This window comes from Lactuca serriola, chromosome 2 (assembly GCF_051521515.1).
Source record: "Lactuca serriola cultivar US96UC23 chromosome 2, Lser_US96UC23_V15, whole genome shotgun sequence".
In the NCBI taxonomy this organism is placed as follows: Eukaryota; Viridiplantae; Streptophyta; class Magnoliopsida; order Asterales; family Asteraceae; genus Lactuca; species Lactuca serriola.
This window is the reverse complement of record NC_136409.1, coordinates 107572402-107593202: the sequence shown is the minus strand read 5'-3', so window position 1 is coordinate 107593202 and position 20801 is coordinate 107572402. Positions and strand designations below refer to the sequence as shown.

The 20801-nt window shown below is 33.5% G+C and overlaps 1 pseudogene; it reads right to left on the bottom strand.

The window, feature by feature from the left end:
- Positions 1-2847: 2847 nt before the first annotated feature.
- LOC145090389 (myosin-6-like) lies at positions 2848-20125 on the bottom strand (annotated as a pseudogene).
- Between the last annotated feature and the right edge of the window lie 676 nt (positions 20126-20801).

Here is a 20801-nt window from a genome sequence, read left to right as displayed (position 1 = left end):
CTAGGTCCCTTAATTTAGATTCTTTAGGGACAAAAAGTAAGGATAAGGGGAATGGATAATCGGGTTGATTGATTTGATGAAATTAATAAACTTAATTATCGTGGGTTGAAAACCCTATGTGCTCACCAGGCTCTCCAGCCTGACCCACTCAGTTTATTGTATTACAAGTAGTGGCCATAGAGCACATGAGTGATGATTTGATGATAGATCAATGAGTTATAGGCCATTAGAATAATAGATGTTGTAAGGCCTGTACTATTTCTGTTAATGCTTATGTACTGTATTAACAATGACATCCCAACGTTTTTAATATAATGAAAACACATTTCTTCAGAAATACTTTGATAATTTACTTATCATATTTTTGGGAACAAATTACGCAACATATTTCTTCAAAATGATACTCTGATTTTAAATAAAGCATAAATAAATCGGTCTTTTCTAGTTTTAACTTGGGGATGTCTCAATATCACTCCAATTAAAACCACCATAACTTCTTTTTTTAATATTCTGATTAACTTGGATTTTTGTCTGACATGTAGTTCACTGTTTAACATACATTTTAGACTGTTTAAATTCCTTTTTATTTATATAGTAACTAAGTCACAGGCCCTTAAATTTAGGTATTAAAGCTATTTTTTAAACTAACAATTTGTTTATCTTGATAGATCCTACCTTTGCACAAGATTTTATACCCTTGGATGAATAAGATTTCAAAGTTTGAAGAGCTATAGTTTGGTTTCTTGAGAACTTCAAGGTGAAAACTTGCCTAGTATCTACGGAAAAAAAAACCAATGACCCATTAGTTTTTTTGGGGAAACATGTGATTGTATAAACATATAAGGATGATCGGCAATTTTTTGTTACAGGGACGATATGATAATCTAATACGACAAGTATAGTGGAAACATAAAAAAAATGAACGAATTTATGTACTTTAAGGTTGTGTTGTATATGCAACTGAAATTTGAAAGGTTGGTTAGGTTCAAGATAACATAACAGAATCTCATGTCCAACTTTGATGTCACTTTGAAAGTTACGTCTTAAATACATGGTCTTGAAAGGATATTCGAGATTTTTTTAATGTGTAAAAATAAAGGATTCTCTCAAACATATGTTGTCAGGATGTAGTGTATGTTGATGACGAAAATGACCTCATGGGTCATTTCCTAATAAAAGCAGAGAACCCATCAACTTCAACGGAAGCAGAGTCGACACGATACTTAAACAAACTGACAACTCCATATGATAAGGATTTTGATATTCTACTTTGGTGAAAACAAAACACATCCCGTTACATGATTATATCTCTAATGGCTAAAGTTATAATTTAATTATTTATATAATTTTTATAGTATTTATTATATTTTAACACTTTGTTGCTTATGTTGGTAGATGTTTTGATAATTCAAATTTCTATTGTGGCGTCTAAGGCAGATTTTAGTACAAGCAAGTCAAATATTAGATGCGTGTCGGACAAACTTGTCCACAAAAATAATACAGGTTTTGCTTTGCACCTAAGATTGGATAATAAAATCAAAAAGCCGATTGTAATTACACAACATTTAAGACATTTTAAAAGATGATGATGTCACCAAAGGTAACAATTTCTTGTTATTACTTAATTACCAAACCTTTGATTAAGCACTAACTTCCTACTTCATTCTATTTATGGTTTATATTAAAGTTGGAAAACGCGATAAACAATGGATATGAAAATGGGAAAGAGCTAATAGATATTACCGAGTAGTTATTTTGTATTTTGCTTTATTGGTTAATGGCTATTATTTGTAAGTGAACGTCGAAACTAAACTTGGTTATGGTTAATGTCTAGTTGGTATTTTAACTTGGAAATTGGAATTATATGAAAATATATGGATATGGTTAATGTTGAGTTGGTATTTTCTCATATGGATATGATTAATGTTTATATATGCAATTATGTACAATCATATTAATGGCATTCTTAATTACATATCTTTCATGGGAAATTACAAAATTAATGTCATAAGTCATTTGATGTCAAACAAATCAATGTAAAAATGTTTAGCAACCTACAAAATTACATCGGATTGCAAATAACACCAACCAAAGCACTTGACTAAATTTTTTGTCAAAATCAGACAAAAATGTCAAGCAAATCAATATAAAAATGTTTGGCAACCTACAAAATTACATTGGAACGTTAATGTGGATTTTCTTACAAATGTTTTTTGTTGCCAGGCTAGTTGGTTCGGACTTGAGACAAGTAGTATCATTCATGCGTTGCATTTAGATTTTACCAAAAAAAAAGTCCCTTGCATTTAATTAGACTTTATAAAAAGCTCTATTCACAATAGTTTTTGCAAAATAACTCTCCGTTATGGTTCCAAACACGCATTTTTTTTTCCGGTCACTACCTTCCAATTTCACATGATTCTCCCGTTTGACCAGAGACAAATCTAGATCAACGGCTTGACATCAGCAAACATACAGTGGTTCATATTCAGTGGATTGTGATTAGGACTAATGACATTGGACTAATACCCAAACTTTTTGACATTACATGGACTTTCTCTCAATCTCTCGTCTATTTAAAAGACATATACTCATCTCATCCTTGTTATCCAAAATAACCTAAAAAGTTTGCTAAGTTCATTGTACGTAGTAAAGTGCCATATGTAACAAACACTTTATAAAGAACTTTTTACAAGTTAAGTTAAATGCAGTCAAGTGCCATATGTAACAAACACATCATAAAGCACTTTTACGCTTCAAATATATAGAATTCTTTTCTAATCTTGATGGGGATTCGGATAGTTAAATAGTTACTCTTCCCGCTAAAAAAAAGAAAAAAAAAAACCCTAATCTCATAGAATAAATTAATAAAGTTACCATAGGTCAAAATGCATCACTCCCCTTCTATACTCTACCTGAAAAGACCTACGGATTTTACAGATCTAACCTAAAATTAAGGATGCTTTACACCCAGGGCAGTGGATGCTTAAACAATAAAGAATAATCTACCTATATCTATGAAAAAATTTGAGCAATAGGTGGATGTACATTATGGCAGCATTACTCCACTAAAAATTTGAATTCTGGATTTTCTACGAGGGGAATAGTAGGTTTAATCTCTGCAAAATCCTTTTCATGGAAGAAGCCCATAAGATCATCAACCGAAAACGGAATGCTGCATACATAAAAACATCATAGTTCAATCACACTTGTTTAACATAATCATACTAAAATTTCCATAAAATCCCGGTGCCCATATCCTAATGCATATTGGAATTGGAAGTCAAATTAGGTCCCAATCTATGTGTTCAACAATCTGAGTATGTACAGTTTTAGTGTGTTTTATTGCTTACCTGGGATCGTCATTCAGCAAAAAGGAGTTATGTTCATTTGAGTCTTCATATGAGTTATTTTTATCATGTGACATTTTCTTTTGCTTTTCCTCTTCCTCTTCTATTTTATTATGTAAGGCAGTAATAACCTGTATACAGGTTAGAGGGTGATGAAGGGTCATCAAGAACGCAACATAAAAGCAAACTGATAAACGAGTTTTATAGTTTTGTTCTTACTGCGGCATCTACGCCTGGAGTATGGTAATTGTCATCCCAGTAGTGTGTACAAATTCTGTGAATTTGATAAATATTTAAAACCTGAAACAAAATGCATCACTTGTTTATTCCCGAAAAATAAAGAAAATGTCATATAGATACTTAGTCAAATCATACATGAACATATAATCAGCAACAAGAACAAGGGGAGACTTACAGAGCATAGATCATTTGTGAGGTCATTATAGGTAATTCTGGACTTTTGGTGTATGACCTGCAGAATATAAATGGTAAACTTCCAAATACGATGATAAGTTGTGTAAACATCAAAGAAAACGTTTTTCACATTCACAACGTTTTTCACATTCACTACGGCAGCATTTGATATGTTGCACTGGACTCAGCCTTGTACTGATTTTGGCATGCATTGGACTAAGACTAAGATTAATGTCAATGGGACAAACAATACAACTATTTTTCCCACCCAAAAAGATGGAACAAGGTGGGATATGGACTCTTTGTTGGTCTCTCGTTTGTGAAAATCATGTGAATGGCCTCCTCATCCTCATCATGGAAAATAGACCTAGAAAACTTTTCCAATCCCGTCATTTACTTATTATGGCAATTTTCCATGACGAAGATGAGGAGGACATTCACGTCATTTGCACAAACGAGAGACCAACAGAGAGTCTCTATCAAATCTCTTTTGGTGGGATAAAAAGTTGCAGTTTTTGTCCCTTTGACATCAATCCCAGTCTCAGTCCAGTGTAAACTGTGGACAACCTGTTATGTTATGTCCTCTAGTTACAAACGGGGCCTAAAGGAAGTTATGCTGCCTATCAATCTATCATAATAAGGAGTAGAAAGCATACCAATAATAAAAAAGTTTAAATTCACAGAATTATGATAGGAAGGAAATTGAAAGTTAGAAAACGTGTACATATCATTAAGTTTGCATTTTAGTGGTTTCTAAGTAACAATATATAGAAACATACCAAGAATCCAACTGCCTGCCTTACATGCTTAAGTTCATCCCATGCCGAGTCTGAGTACTGATTTAATGGAATTAGTTAGTTAGAACCACGAACTCTATATTCAACAAATATAGAAAGTGTCTAAACTAATGAATACCTCTTCTGTGACATGATTACACCAAAGCTCTAACTCAGCTAACCCTGCTTTCACATATTCCCCGTGACTGAAGGTGCATTTTTCTTTACGTAGAAGAAGGCTAAGGTTCCATAGAAAAAACACTTGCAAATTATTAGTTGATAAAATACGTTAAATTGGATACTTAGATTCATAGTATTCATAGACAACAGAAATTTAAAGATATTAAAATTGGTAGATAAACGAGTTGCTATCAAGAGCAGGTAAACTATCAGCTCTACCTGTTGAATAGTTGTACATTGATGTAAAAGAAAACTTGTGCGAATATCTTCTGATCAAGAACACTTGGAACCTGAGATAATCATGTTTGATGGGATCAAAACATGAATAATAACATTATTAAAAAAAAGAAACAAGATCACATACGTTGTATTCTTCCAAAGTATGTAACATGCCATTCAGGCATTCAATGATGTTTTGCCAACGAAGAGATGGAGGAATGTGTTCATCTGACGATTTTCCTGTCTGTTATGTTAGAAACATATAAAATCAGCACTATCACTTGCCATTTAATACAAAAACGCATTATAATTTCAGACAATCGATCCACAATTTAAAAAAAAAAAAACACTAACGTTACCTCGATAAAATATCTGAGATGAGTTGACAATTCCTTCTTCAGATTGTCACGAACGATTCCGTATATTTTTTCAACATAAGCAGTTAGTTGTTGCTTGAAAAGTAAAGCTGGGTACTTTGCATCTACATGACGCACTATTTCAAGGTCCGAATACGACGGGGATTTGCGAAAACTCTAGAAAATATCAATTACAAAATAGTTCATAACCACCATATTGCAATTATTAAAAAGTTCATAAATAAAAAATCATTTATGAATAAAATGGTTAAGTATAACTCAGTACTTGTGCCATTCTTCCAAATATTGATGTTGGCTGAGGAGGCCTGTGAGCACCTGCGCCAGAACTTAAAGTCTTCTGAAGCAAAAACAGCAATGAAGATGTGGCAGAGAGCCAATAAGACATATGCTTATTGTCTTCCTCTTTCTGGGAAAGACAATGCACAGACAACATGGAAGTTGATTCAGTAACAGTTAGAAATAATAAGTAAATGCCTCAAAATGCCCCAAACAAATACACTTGGAGTATTTGGTTTTTTTCTTTTCTTCTTTTGTTTTAGAATGTAGAAAAGTGTGAGTTAAATTTAAATGTTCCGAGAGTGTGGGTGTAATTAGAGGGATTGGCTTGAGAGATTCGTCTATGTGATTGTAATGATTTATTGTATAGTGAATTGTTTTCTTTGGAGGCTTGTGGTTTCTCTCATGTTTTGGAGTTTTCCATGTATATTATTCTTTTCGAATTTTATCTATTATTTGTCATTGGGTGAGTTGTTTGGAATCTTTGAGACCAATTTCCCAACAGGAACACCAATATAAGTATATAAGCAAAGGCAACAACTGTCAAGACTTCCGCATTTTGGAGAAACATGTTTATGTGTTCCATGTAACATCTCACCTGTATTGCAGAACCAAAGACTGTGATAAGTCGGTCAAATACATTAGTTTTTTCTTGTTCAAAAAGTTTCCAGTGGATAAGACTTTTGTATATGATATATGTGACAACTGGTTTTCCATTACTGAACCCAAGATCTTCTGTAGATACTTTTATAAGAATATCAACATTTTCCTGTACCATAGACATATAGAAACATAAAAATTCAGTCATGTTGTTTTATAAAAAAATATCGGTTATGTTATGTTACTGAGACACATACACGCTGCTTGTCAATAGCTGATTGCCTCAGTGAACTATCAAATCTCTTCATAGGTGTTCCACTTTCCTGTAAATTATGGAATTGTCTTTTAAATTATCTAAGTAATGTATATAAGACACCTTTTGGAAAGTTATAAGGATTGGATCTTCCGACTTACAATGTTACCATTCTCTGGACCCTGAAAGGTTATGATAAATAAAATAAGGAAAATATTTTTACAAAAAGTATATATAAGGTTGTTATATTATACACTGTGGCATGTTAATTTACCTTAGATGAGAATGAAAAACGTCCCGACATCCTTTTCGAATTTGATGAATTCATTAGTCTTCGTCTCATAATTTGCTCCTCGGCCTCCATCTCGATTATTTTTTCTTGAAGACTAAAGCATGAAATTAGTTACTACTTTAGCTTCAGATAGTCAAACATAGTCAAAGTATATTGCTATAATAACCTTTGCACTGTGAGTTTCATCTCAATTATCCTTTCTTCTGCTTCTGTTGCCTGCTTTAATCTCTCTTCACTTAATTTGTTGCTCTCTTCATACTTCTTTTCTATTTCATCAACTTTCTGTTCCAGTGAACTTACTGTGCCCTGCATTTTTCCCAAACAAGAAATCAAGAATTTTTGGTGATCAGGGCACATTTATAAAACTAGAAAATTAATTTGTATGACTTGATAAAAATCTACCTTGAGTTCTTGATTTTCAGTAGTAAGCTTATCGACTACCTCCTTGTTTGAAGCTCCATCAACTTCACGAGATTTTTCAAGTTCCATCTTTGCAGCTTCTCGTTCCTTCGAAAGCAGTTCTTGTGTTTGTTGAGATTGAGCTTCCATTTCTTTTAAAGCATTCTCAAATTTCGCATGTTCCTGATTTTTACTTTCCTCCAAATCGGACTACAAAAACAAAGTAAATGAAATGATAAGAAAAACAACAGATAAATTCATCCCATATTTTCTGTAATCTACTCAATTTGGTAGTTACTCTAATGCGCTTCTCCACTTGTAATCGCCAGGTCAGCTCTTCAACTTCCTTTTCGAGTTTAGTTTTGGCTTCTTGTAGAGCACCAGTTTCCTTTGCAGCCTGCAGAGGAGAAAGTATTCATAAGGTTGCAAAAAATAAATTAAATTAGGATTTAGAAAAATGAAAGATGGTTACCATTTTAAGTTTCCTTAGTTCTTTCCGTGCGAGTCTTGATCTCCAGAAAGACTGAGTCTTTATTGCTGCTTTCCTCAGTTTACAATAACGGACGCGGGCCACATATTGTCGACATTGTCTCTGAAAGTTACCATAGATTGTGTATCATTTAAATAAAAAATTATCATAAAAAAATTTATATCATATACTTCAATAATAATTCTGACACGCATAGTTGAGGTGATCGCAAATAAAAGTCTATTGTAGGGATAATTAATTACAAGTGTTAAAAGCAAGAAATAGCAACATACTTTTATCTAATTGTTTATTATAACATCCTACTGTTAGTATAGTTTAGTTATGTTTATAATTATCCTAATCTAGAGGGTACCTATGTGTAATATTTATCTCTATATATAGAGATATCTATGTACATCATATCATACAATCAACATACAAGATACCGTGGGTTCATTATGGTTCATGCCGACACCTTTCATCGTATTGTTCATCAATCTTTTGCCAATAGTCATGGCCTACTCGACAGTTTCAGCATAACAAAGAAAACCTCCCAAAACTCCCACAAGTTTGCCTTGACACTTGGCCCAGCCAACTATGGTTACTGGAAGGCCATGATTCACCCATTCCTCCTTACACTCTTACACCTACAAATGCCATTGTTATCCCAAATCATATCCAATGATGCACATGTTCATATGTTGACTATTCAACCATCTCTGAAGCCTCCTTCCATCATGTTAATAGTGTAGCTGCTCGAGATCTTTGGTTATCCTTACAACAAACACATGAACCTCACTCATCTTCTAGAGAATATACCTTGAGTTGAAAGGGGAATTAAAAATCGACGTCTATTTGAATCATGTACCAGAATATGTTGTTGTACTTGTTGCTATTGGTGGACCTATTTTAAAGCATAAGATCTAGTTGTGCTTACCATCTCTCGTCTTCAAGAAGAATACAACGGTCTAAAATCCACCAACATTGTGCGGCAATCCCTATTTCATTTAGTGAGCTACAAGCCCTATTCAACAATCATGATTACATGTTTAGGAAAACTTGTGCTTCCTCCCCATCTACCCCATGCAAGCTTTTCATACCACTAGCAACAATCTTGGTGACTCTCTTGGATCCTTCTTCTTTATGGCTTCTCAACTAGGTCTTATTGTCTCCATCCTTGGTTTTCAGTTGGTGCCTACCCTGCCTTCCGGATTAGCACCCTCCACCCTTCAAGCTTCCTACGACTATCAACAACCCAACAACAACAAATATGGTAATCACAGATATGGAAACTATCGAGGAAAAAAATCAGGGTCGAGGTGATGATCGACAATTCAATTGGGTCAACAATCAAAACACAGTTTATCGTACTTGCAATATTTATTCGTACCAAGCCCACTTCCAATTTTGATAGTCATGCCTTCTTTTTTTCCTCCAGGACTTGGTTTCCGGACACCAAAGCAAATAGTCATGTCATGCTTGACTTAGGGCATCCACAATCCATTGATCTCTAAGGAGTTCAATGGATTGCCACATCACTGCCACATCAACATTTCACTTTTTATTCAACTATACTCTTTAACATCCACACACCATTAAACCCTACAAAGTTTAATGGATTTCTATATTTGGTTTGAAATTTAATTGAAAAGGAAAAGATTAAATCCATTGAACCAATCAATGATCATGCAACTCTCTCATTCAACTCTCATCCATGTCATCACTCACACTCCATTAAACTTCTATTCAATCCTAATTATCATCTATTCAACTCTTATTAAACCCCCATTGTGGATGCTCTTAGCAAGCATTGATCACTTGCAAGCCAAAGATGGTAATGTCGCTCTCCATGTTGGTGATGGTAAGGGACTTATATTTTATACTAGTTCCTTAATATTTCACTCACCACACAAAATCTTCTTTTTGTTCAAACAAAAGTTCTTGTTAATCATGACTTTTTTGAAGTCTGTTTAACTTTTTTTGTTTTGAAGGATGATTCTACATGCTCTCCCTTACTCATGGGCCCGACGAACATTGTTTCTATTCAATTTATCTTCCTTGGCTTCATTCCATCCACAAAGTCATTTTTTCTGTTGTTCATGCTCATGTACTCTCTGCCACATGCATCTTGGCATCCGTTTTTTATACCTCTTGTCAAATAGGAAAATTGTGAACTTCCTTTACTCGTTTCTTCTTTTCGAAGCAATAAATTTTAAATTTGACGTATTGTGACGTTTGAGACCATGCACCTACTTTATCTTTTGATGGTCATCTATGCTTTCATGTTATGTGTTGATCATCATTCGCAATACATGTAAAATTTTCCAATCGCTTAACAATGAGATGTCTATAACACTTTCAGACTCTTTATTACCATGGTTGAATGCCAATTCATAACCAAATGTAAGAAAGTTCAAACTGATTTGGGCGGGGGTTGAATTTTGCAATCCCCCTCTTTTTTCTCATCTCTTGGAATTGTTCACCATAGATCGTGTCCTCATACCAATGAGATAAACGGATTTGTTGAATATTGTCATTGATACGTCGTTGAAATAGGCCTCACACTACTCGTTGAATGTCCCTCTGCGTTTTTGGCATCATGTCTTTCATACAACCATCTTTCTAAATTACATGTCGTCTCGTACATAGACACCCAAGTCACCCTTTGAACATCTCTTTAATCGGCCCAGTCTACTCGTTTCTTTGGTTATTCAGATGTGACTGCTTTCCCCATCTTCGGTCATACAATTGCCACAAGATGGGATTTTGATCCGCTCATCTATCTTTCTCGGGTATAGTCCTTCACATCATGGCTAGCATTGTTTTGACTTATCTACGAAGCAACTTTACATTGTTTTCCATATCACTTTGCTGAAGACAACTCCCCTTTTATAATTAATCAAACACAAACTTCACCCTTACTTACAACCTACAAACTCCCTTACATCTCCTTGGAAACACCTCACATTTTGCCTTTACCGGATTCCCCTAAACCTAATCCTTAAAACTAGCCTATTGTGGGTCTTCATTGTCTATCTTTATTCCGCTCAGTACAATAATGCCCTCAATTATCGTTTCTCCATTACTGACTTCCATAACTCAACCATTATCCTCACTACCACTACCCTTATTTTGACATCCTTCTCATCTTTGACAAAATCCCAAACAACATGTTCCTTTCAACCAATCCTCTCATCATGTCAGTATCTCTCCCACTCCGCTCACAGAGCCTACTTCCTTTATCATCACCAACAAATACCCCGAGGGGCGCAAGATAGCCAAAAAGTATTTTGTTCTTATTACAAACGACACCTATTCTCTACTCTCTAGTTCCCCATGTCCTTAACACTAATGTTGTTGATTGCAAGTGGGTTATAGGTTAAAACAGAAAAAAAAGGATGATTTCACTCGGTACAAAGCCAAGTTCGTTGCTAACGATTCGGATAACAAGACCGATCCTTCATTCTTTAATTTCCAATGTAAAGGAACCCACCTATATATGTTGGTATATGTTGATGACATGACACCAACATCACCGATAATAGCATGGCGGCTATCAACCACATTGTTCATCAACTAGGCCTTTTCCATTAAAGACCTCAGGTCACTTAACTACTTATTGGGTCTTAAAACTGTTCCTTACAGCTCAAATGTCATACTTTCCTAAAGGAAATACATCTTGGAAATTTTACAATGTGTTGGCCTTTCTTAGTCCAAACCCGTATAAACTAGGTAGTCTAGTTTAGATCTTTGAAAGTATAATGTCCTAATAATAAAAATTACAAACTTATAATTGGGTAGATTTTCCAATGTACAACGCCTTAATAAGAATAATTTTGTATGTAATAGAAATAAATTACATTAGGATGCTATAATAGATAGATAAACTAAAGTATGTTGCTATTCATACATTTTTTAGCTAATTAGACTTTTCTTACTTTAATCCAAGGTTATTTTATTTCCTAATATAAAGATCATATATCCCTGTAAATTAGAATAGAGATTGTAAATCTTTCTAGATTAGGTAATGGTTATTTAATTTCTTGATTTCACATACATGAATGTATATTAGAGTCACAATATTGTTTCCTTATTTGTTGATCATGTGGCCAAATATAGATGACGCTATAAAACACTTGGGTTAGTATGCATTTATAATTTGACAAGCCTCGTTCTAAGCCTAATACAAAAGAAAAGGGAAAAAAAAGTAAAGATTTGATAGTCATGGTACGAATTCCAAAATACCTGAAGAATAATTGCTGCATCTTCTGTCTTTTTATTTCGATATTCATTACGCGCAGCCATTCCACGTATTGCACTTTGAATATTAATAGCTGAAGCGGATAAAGTTTTGTAAGCTTTCCTCTTAATAAACATGCGTCCATCTTTCTGAAGTTTAACAGAAGCAACGTCTCTCCTTCTGTTCTCATAACGGTTGCGTCCAATTTGTCCTGAAGTTATTTATTAAAACATTTACTTTATTAAGGTTAAACATTCAAGTTCTTATTTTAACATATACGGATGATACACCGGTTTATACCTCTACACACAGCTTGTATATGTATTGATGATTGTTTTAATGAGTTGTACTTCTTTTGTGCAGAATGGGTAAGAAATTTTCTCTGGACTTTGCTAGCAGATCTTCCTAAAACCTCACTTCTTCGAGCATCTAGTTCTGCCATTTGACCAGCTCTCAGAAATACTTTTGTTTTACCAATCTGCAAAAATATTGTCATGTCATGACTTATTAAGAACACATAAACTATAACATTGGCCATAAATATTTTAAAAGTTTATAAATAGGTTCCAACTAGCTTTATTTATTTATTTAATCTATACATTTTTAGATTATTTCTTGAAACAACATAAAAAAAAAAAAAGAAAAAAAAATTACCTATACCTAATTATAACAATTAGTTTTTTTATACTAGTACATGGGGCCAGTTTTATATTTTTCATTTTATAAATAAAATTTTCACAAAACATCTTTACTTTTTTTTATAAAATTAAAAATGAAATTAATGTAGGAAAATTGCAGGAAATAGCAAGGTACTTTATTTTCATTATCAATATAGGCAATGTACCTTATTTTTATCCATAGTAGCAACATACTTACATTTCTAAGCCAGTAATAGCAATATGTAATATGAAACTTATAAAATTACTTTATTTATATAATAGCAGCATACTTATATTCCTATCCTTGTAATAGCAATGTGCTTAAACTTCATTACCAATATTGACCATAAAATATAGTATGTAGTCTAACAACTATAAGCTATTTAAAAGTGTCAAGTTACATATTGCTAATTTGGGTAAATAAATGAAAGTACAATGATATTATTGGTAAATATATGAAAGTGCATTACTATTATGGTTAAAGAAATGTAAGTACATTGCTATTATCAGTAAAAAATAAATATATTCTCGATATTCGTAATGATAGTAAATTACATTGTTCTTTTCTGCAATTTTCCCAATTAATATCAATAATATTCAATATTGATCTCATTTCAAACATATTAACAAGACATTTTTAATGGTCTAATTCATTGTCTACTATGTTGTGTATTATTACGTAACTAAAAACTTTTAAATAACACAAGATAGGATAAATGAATGATGATTAACTCATTTGTTCTCATATGTGGGCCTCATGAAAAAGGAGGGTAAGGTACCTGATAACCTTGAAGATTTGCCTTCTCTATAAGCAACTTTGAAGTCTTGATATCATCATCGCTATAGGATGAGATGTGAATCAATACAATAGATACTAAAAAAGGAATGATATTTAGAAAAAAAATGTTTATACAACTATACAAGTACCTTTTTTTTGCAATTTCAGGTGCAAATATTTTGAAGCGGCTAATAAATTCTTTAAAAGGTTTGCGAGTAGGAAATCCAGCCATACTGATCCTAATTGCCTCCATAACTCCCTGTAATGACATAAATGATCACTTTCTGAACATGTATATGCATATGATAGATTATAGATCAGATGTGGTAACTTACACCACAACGTAGTTGCTGAAGTATGTTTTGATTTTCGAAGATAGAAGGCTTTAAAAGATTGTTGGGTTTCACACAACGAATGTAATGTGGCTCCGTGTGACTCAGTGTCTCAAGCAATTGTGTTAATTGTGACTGCAAATATTTCACATTAGAAATTAAACTGAACAGAAAGAAGTAGATTGGTGTATTAAATAAATTAAATAGGGTTTTTCACTATTCGGATAAAAAGGAATTGTACAATTAGACAATTTGGATTAGACTATGGTTCGGATATTTGGATTTCTGGATTAGTTTGGACCAAAACCGACTAAATACTTTGGATTTCAGATTGCTTTTGGTTACCAAAATGAGAACCGAAGAGTCCAAAAAACTGAATATCATATTTATTTATATAAATATATTTTAATTATGTATAATTTCAAAAACCAAATAATCAGTTATTTGAATATTTGGTAATTTTTTATTATTCAGGAAGTTAGTAGATAAATAAACAGAAAAAGTAAGAGATATTTTTAAAGTAAAAAATAAGTATACAAAAATATTATGTTAACATTGTTTGGAATGTCTCTTAATTAGTCTTCAAAACGGAATCAGTGAAAAATAATCCGGTCGAATTGTAATTTGTTTGGTTCAGATCAGATTTTAATTTAGTTAGAACTATTTGGATCCAATTTTTGAAAACCGAAATCGATTCGATTCACTTGATTGGATCAGTTTAAACTGATCCACTGAAACAAACACCCCTAAAATTAAGAAAATTATACCTTAAACCGTGAACCTATTGATGAAAACTTTGATGTTTTGGATGACTCTTCTGCTAGAGGTGGGAATAAATTTGACACAAAGGTGCACTTTGAAGCACTTAAAAGTGCTTGTTGTTCTGCAACAACATAGTCCTTGTTTTTATCCAAGAAAAACTCGGTTTGATATGTGACCTGAAATCAGAATTTATTTTTAAAATATATATAAGAGACACTTATTAATTATTGATATCACCATGTTGGATAAAGGGAAGTAAAAATACATACCTCACCAGCATAATGGTCAATGGTAAATGCTGAATTAGAAAGCTTTGGCTTTTGAAAACGTTTATTATCCTTGAATGTTTGGTAAAGCTTTTCAGCAAAGGTTTCATGTGTAGATCTTGGAAACATGCTGCATATATAAGTTACACATTTAAAGGTTAATTCTAGAAATGAAAAGACTACAGAAACATATAAAAATTACAAAAAGGTCTACATACCAAGCCTCATCCAAAAGAGCAAGGATTCCTCCAGGTTTCTAAAGCAATCAAAAACTCAGTTAGAATAACAGTAACATTCTCAAAGCACAATCCAATATTAAAGATCTTCTAAATTAGACCTTCTCAATGAGATCTAGAATATCTTGATTGTCCACAAACTCTATGTAACTCCAATCGATTTGCTCTTTGGTATATTCTTCTTGCTCCATCTTAAAAACATGCTGATGAAATGAAATTGATACACCCAAAATCATATCAGATTATTATGGTTGCTTCATAAACTAACATCTCCACTGAATAATTAATAGTTTTTATTTTATTTGACAAACCTGATTAAAATGTTGCTGAAGTTTCTCATTAGTCAGATTGATACAAAATTGCTCAAAACTGCATTGGGTCATTATTAATTGAGTTAAAATAGGGATTCAAAAACATCAAGATGATAAATCCAGAAAGAAAATATTACATCAAAAAATATTTGTTATACTCTGCCACAAATACACAGTCAGCAGGATATATAACATGATAGATCAGAAATTAAACTTAGGAGTTGTTAAATGAAAAGAAATATGAGTTCCGTGTACGGATTTATTAATGAATTATATTTATTATGCTCTGCCACAGATACACAGTCAGGGTTTTGTATTTTTTAAATACAATTATTTATATGATACATTAGGAGGTTATCTATTTATAGCTACTAAACTCCTAATTCAAAAACAAGGACTTATCTTAATGCTATGTTTATCTCTAAAGATCAAACCTAGTTAATAAAACTACTCCAAAATAGCTGGATAAAAATCAAATTACTCAAAACAAAATTCTGTAAATGATCCTACACTCCCCCTCAAGATGGATATATAGATCAAACATATCCAGCTTGCTCTTCATTGTGTTGAACTTGATTCTTGATAGAGCTTTGGTGAGTATATTGGCCACATGAAAATTTGTTGACAATGCCCACTATAAAATCGTTATCCAGCCTTATATGGGACAAATGGATTAAGTTGTTGACCAGTCTTTGGTATCTCCCTTTATCCACAAATAAGTCAAACATGTATTTCCTTTGGGATTTATGCAGGTTTACATCTTAGTAGGCTGGTTTCTCTCAATAAGTCAAACATGTATTTCCTTTGTGATAATAACATTCCATGCCTAGACCTTGTAATCTCCATCCCGAGAAAATACCTTAACTGACTAAGATCTATAATTTTGAATTCCTTTCTTAAGATGGCTTTTAACTTATCGACTTCTTATGAGTAGTTGTCGGTCAGGATGATGTCATCAACATAGACAACCATAATTGCCTTATGTCCATCATATGAGTGTTATAAAATTGGGTAGAGAAATTGACAGGATTAAAGACAAACTTCTCGAGCATGTATCTTCCAAGATTTATACCGTACACTTTCTTGAAGTATTTGAATACTTAATCTTGATATTTAAAAGGATTAAGCACAAAAGTTTTATATAGACGTAGCGGGTAATCGAACAGCAAGTTGCGCCAAAACCCCTTTTTGGATAGCAAAACTAATTCTTTTAAAAACAACATACAAAGATCTTGGGGTCAAATCATTACTATGTATGACCGTTGGAGTTTAGACTCTATTGAGGAGCTCCTCAACATCTGGCTCAAGGAAACCGAAAGTATCAAATGCAAAAGGTATAAATGTGAGTGTTGATTTTTCATGCACGCTTTCTCATGTTTTACCACTTTGCATGAGGCAACTTTTAAAGCAACTTGCCCCACAGTGAAAACCCCACTCCCCAAACTCTCAAGATGGGAAACCCCTATTAGATCCACACATGTGTGCTTCCCTCCGGCACCCAAAAACTAAAACATCAGCTGGTGTAAGTGTTTGATCTTCCTTCCAACGGGTCAGTCAGAAAGTTCACAAGTGCATCTTTCTTGGCAGAAACCCAGACACATCTAAATATATTGAAAAGAACATCACTAACAAGAACATGTCGGTACTTGAAACCTGGGAACTCTTTACAATGAATTGGATGCTCCCCAAAGGAGTCCAAGCATGCGTTGCGACAAACAAGGCATGTCTCATCAACCGGAAATAAAGGTATCAGAAAGGCGATACTTGAGGATACCATGATGCTCTACAGGCGACATATGCTGACCAATACCATCAATAGGAATAATCATAATAAAATCCTTACAATGTGATGCCCCTGCTGTACACATGCCTTTTGATGACCTATGTGAGTTTTTTGAACCAAGATCCTAGAGACCATTTGAGCCCATAACATGACTTTTGTAACTTACATACATGGTCTTGGTTCCTCGGTGTTTCATGTCCCAAAGGGACATCCATGTGGACCTCTTCTTCCAATTCTACATTGAAAATGCATTTTTAACATCAAGTTGGTAATGTCACCGATCAAGAACTTTAACCTCATTCATCACTGCCATAGTCCACTCTGTTTAGGCAAGTAATTTTTGTATAGAGAAGGGGTCTAACAGAGTGTCGTGGATGCTTGGATAGCTCTAATATTTTGTAGTAAAACAAAGTAGGATTTTTATTGAAAATATAAGCACGGAAATTTTACAAATACATGAAATTTACATGACCTAACCTAAAATGACAAATCATAACATCATTTTCTTGTAAAGTGTTGTCAGAATTGGTTTGGGGAATTCGATTTTTTTTTCTAGCTAAGAGGTTTAGTGATTACGAGATGATAGTCAGGCAAGTTCAATCATTCAGTTTACGATGAATCTTCCAAAATGTTTTTGTGTACAGAAGATCACACGAGGGGCATCTATTTTATTAATTATGGTAACGTCGTTTATAATTTTTTTTGGAGTTTGGAAAGCATGTGGGCGACATAGATTAATCATTGGTAGTATTTTGTGAAGTTCCCATGAGGACTTTTCTATGATTTCTTCTCATCTTACATCAGAGAATACGTCTCCTGAAGGTTTGAAAGTTGTTTGATGCCAAGATTCTCCCTCGAATCATTCGATTCTCCTAGATGAAGATCTTGTAGCAGACTTTAAGACTCAAAGATGGTGACTTGTTGTCTATGTTTGAGAAGATCTTGTTACTAAACTAACCCTAAGCCTATTCTTATCTCTAAAGATAAACCTGACTAATAAAATGACCCCTAACTAACTGGATGATAATCAAATTACTCAACACGAGATATCTATAAACTTCTATGAAAACCAAAGGCTTTCAAGCAGTGGTCTGCAAGAAATAACCTGTTCATATGATGAAAACAAAAGCGTACCAGTTAAGCACCTGTTTGTCTTGAAACTTTCGAATCCATAGATGTCCAGAACTCCAATCAAGGATTTTGACTCGGGATCTTGACCAATTGACTCATTAATCCTTCCTACAATCCTGATTCACACAATATATACATGTGCTATAAACCAGACCAAAAAAATTAAAGAACATGATTATTATACAATAACAATCATCCATTCAGATGAAGCATACCAGTCAAATAGCCTTGAATAAACAATTTTTGCCAAAGCATCTCTATTCACAGCTGCAGCAATTGGATCAAGTGACTTTTTTATGCTCTCATCACGTGTTACAATTACACGCTTGCAGAAGGAATCTTCAAGGGCCTCTAAATCACACCTATTAGGACATACAATGAGATATATAATGAACACATTTGGTATGGAACTAAAACAAACTAAATAAGGGAAAAAAGAAAAAGGAAAAACTAGTTACTTGAAAAGTTCAGCTGCAGTTTTCATATGAAGCTTAGATTGATCGTCTTTAGGTTTAGATGAATCTGGTTCGTTGCCTTTAGTAAACTCAATATTTCCTAAATGGAGAATTGCAGCCACAATACGGAATATCGCCTCCTATAAGAAGAAAGAAATATGTACTTAATGTTTTTTAATCAGGTGACTTTATGAATATTAAACAAAATATATTAGTACCTGTTCATCATGAGTGATACCAACAACATCCATAGCCTTTCTTGTAGCAATATACTCTTTAGCCTCATCCACTCCAGTCAATTCAAAACAATTTGTTTGATTAAGGTAATGAAATGACTTAGCCTTTCCCAATTTATACTTTTCAGTCACCTGAAATGATGCAATAACAAACCAATTACAAATGGAGCAAATTAATTCCTAAACATCAAAACAACAATTAAACTAACTACATTTACCTCAGTAGGTGCAGCACAGATCATGTAAAAACAATGGTAATTTCTCTCAGGATCCGAAACTTGACAAACACGTGATCTTTCCAGCAAATATGTTCTTATAGCAGCTCCAGATATTTTCCCACGTTCATTAAATTGAATCTCCACAAACTTACCAAAACGACTTGAATTATTGTTTCTAACAGTTTTTGCATTCCCAAATGCTTCTAAAACAGGATTTGATTCAAGAACTTGTTGTTCCACACTCCTTTGTCCTGGAGCTGGAGGTCGACCTCCCATATATGCAAGATACTGCATCAGATTTTTTGTGCTTTCTGTTTTTCCTGCTCCACTTTCTCCACTAACAAGAATGGATTGACTTATTCCCTCATTAACCATTTGTCTGCATTCATACAAGACATTCATCATTCATTCATGAATACAACATTTTTTGGGCATTAGTAATACATAATTATGTAATTAAGAAGAAAACATATACTACTACATGCCTGTATGAAGAATCGGCAATAGCATAAGGATGTGGGCTCAGTTCCCCAAGACCTGCACCTTTGTATTGTTCCATCATATGTTTGTCATATAAATGAGGTAATCTTTTGAAAGGGTTCACAGCTATCAATATATTGCCTGTGTAAGTCTGGAAAACAAGAACATAGGTAAATTTTATATACAAGTTTTAAAGGGTTGTTTATAACGAAATTGACACATATATATACTTACGTAAATTTCATCCATATTGTATCGACTTTTTAAATTCTGAAGAACACCAGGCTCATGGAGATAAGCAAGTTTTGTCATATCATCTACTCCACATGGAGGAGCTTCAGGATCTTTAGGATGTACATGGGCTGAAGTAGTGACAACCTACAAGATATAAATGTGTCAAGAAACCATGAAAATACATTGTAAGTAATTAAGTATATTGTTTTTCTAAATGTCATTCATATAACATGCAGCAAGAAAAAAGAAAAAAAGAAAAAAACTTACATCTTTTCCTGATGAAAGCTTTATCTTAATATCTGCACCTTTGATTTCCACAACATCACCATCAATCCAAGCTATCTCAGGATCCTCAACCCAAACTTGAGATCCAACTATTATATTGGATGCAACAGCCTGCATGATAAAAGCTTTCTGATAAGGGAATCACATTCTTTTATCTACTTGAGTAGATTAACTGTCCATATATATTTCGTGAGCATTAGGTAATAATGTGTGTATAGCTTTTGAATGCAGTATGCAATATACGCCTGGAGAAGGGAATGCATATAGTAACAACCACAACTATCAATTAGAAGAATAGTGATTAGCACATCAGTGACTTCTATACGATGCAATGCAAACTTGTGGAATGTCATTACGCTTCCATACTCATGAATGATGATCCAAAAGCTTAGAACGCCATGGGGAACATCAACATAAGATTAAGCAATAATGATGGTGACGATGATGAATAAAAACCCTTACCATTTCGGAAAATGACCAAAATCCAAAGCAGAAAAACCCTAATCTTCCTTCTTCAAAGCAGCAAGGTCGGCAAAAACCACCCTAGGTTTCCTTGCTTGGATAATCTGACAATGTACGCAAATGTAGAAAGATCTAATAATATCCGGATAGCTCAAAGTCTGCTTAGTGTTAATCAAATCCTAATTGAATCGATAACAACGTAGAAATCTTGGGAAAGGGGATGTTAATGGAGGATAGTGTAGAAAGATTAGGGAAATGTTGCAGAGGCTAAGAACAGTGATGAGACCAAGATAATTGGAAAAAAGACCTCCGGCAACGTTTCCGGCGATCC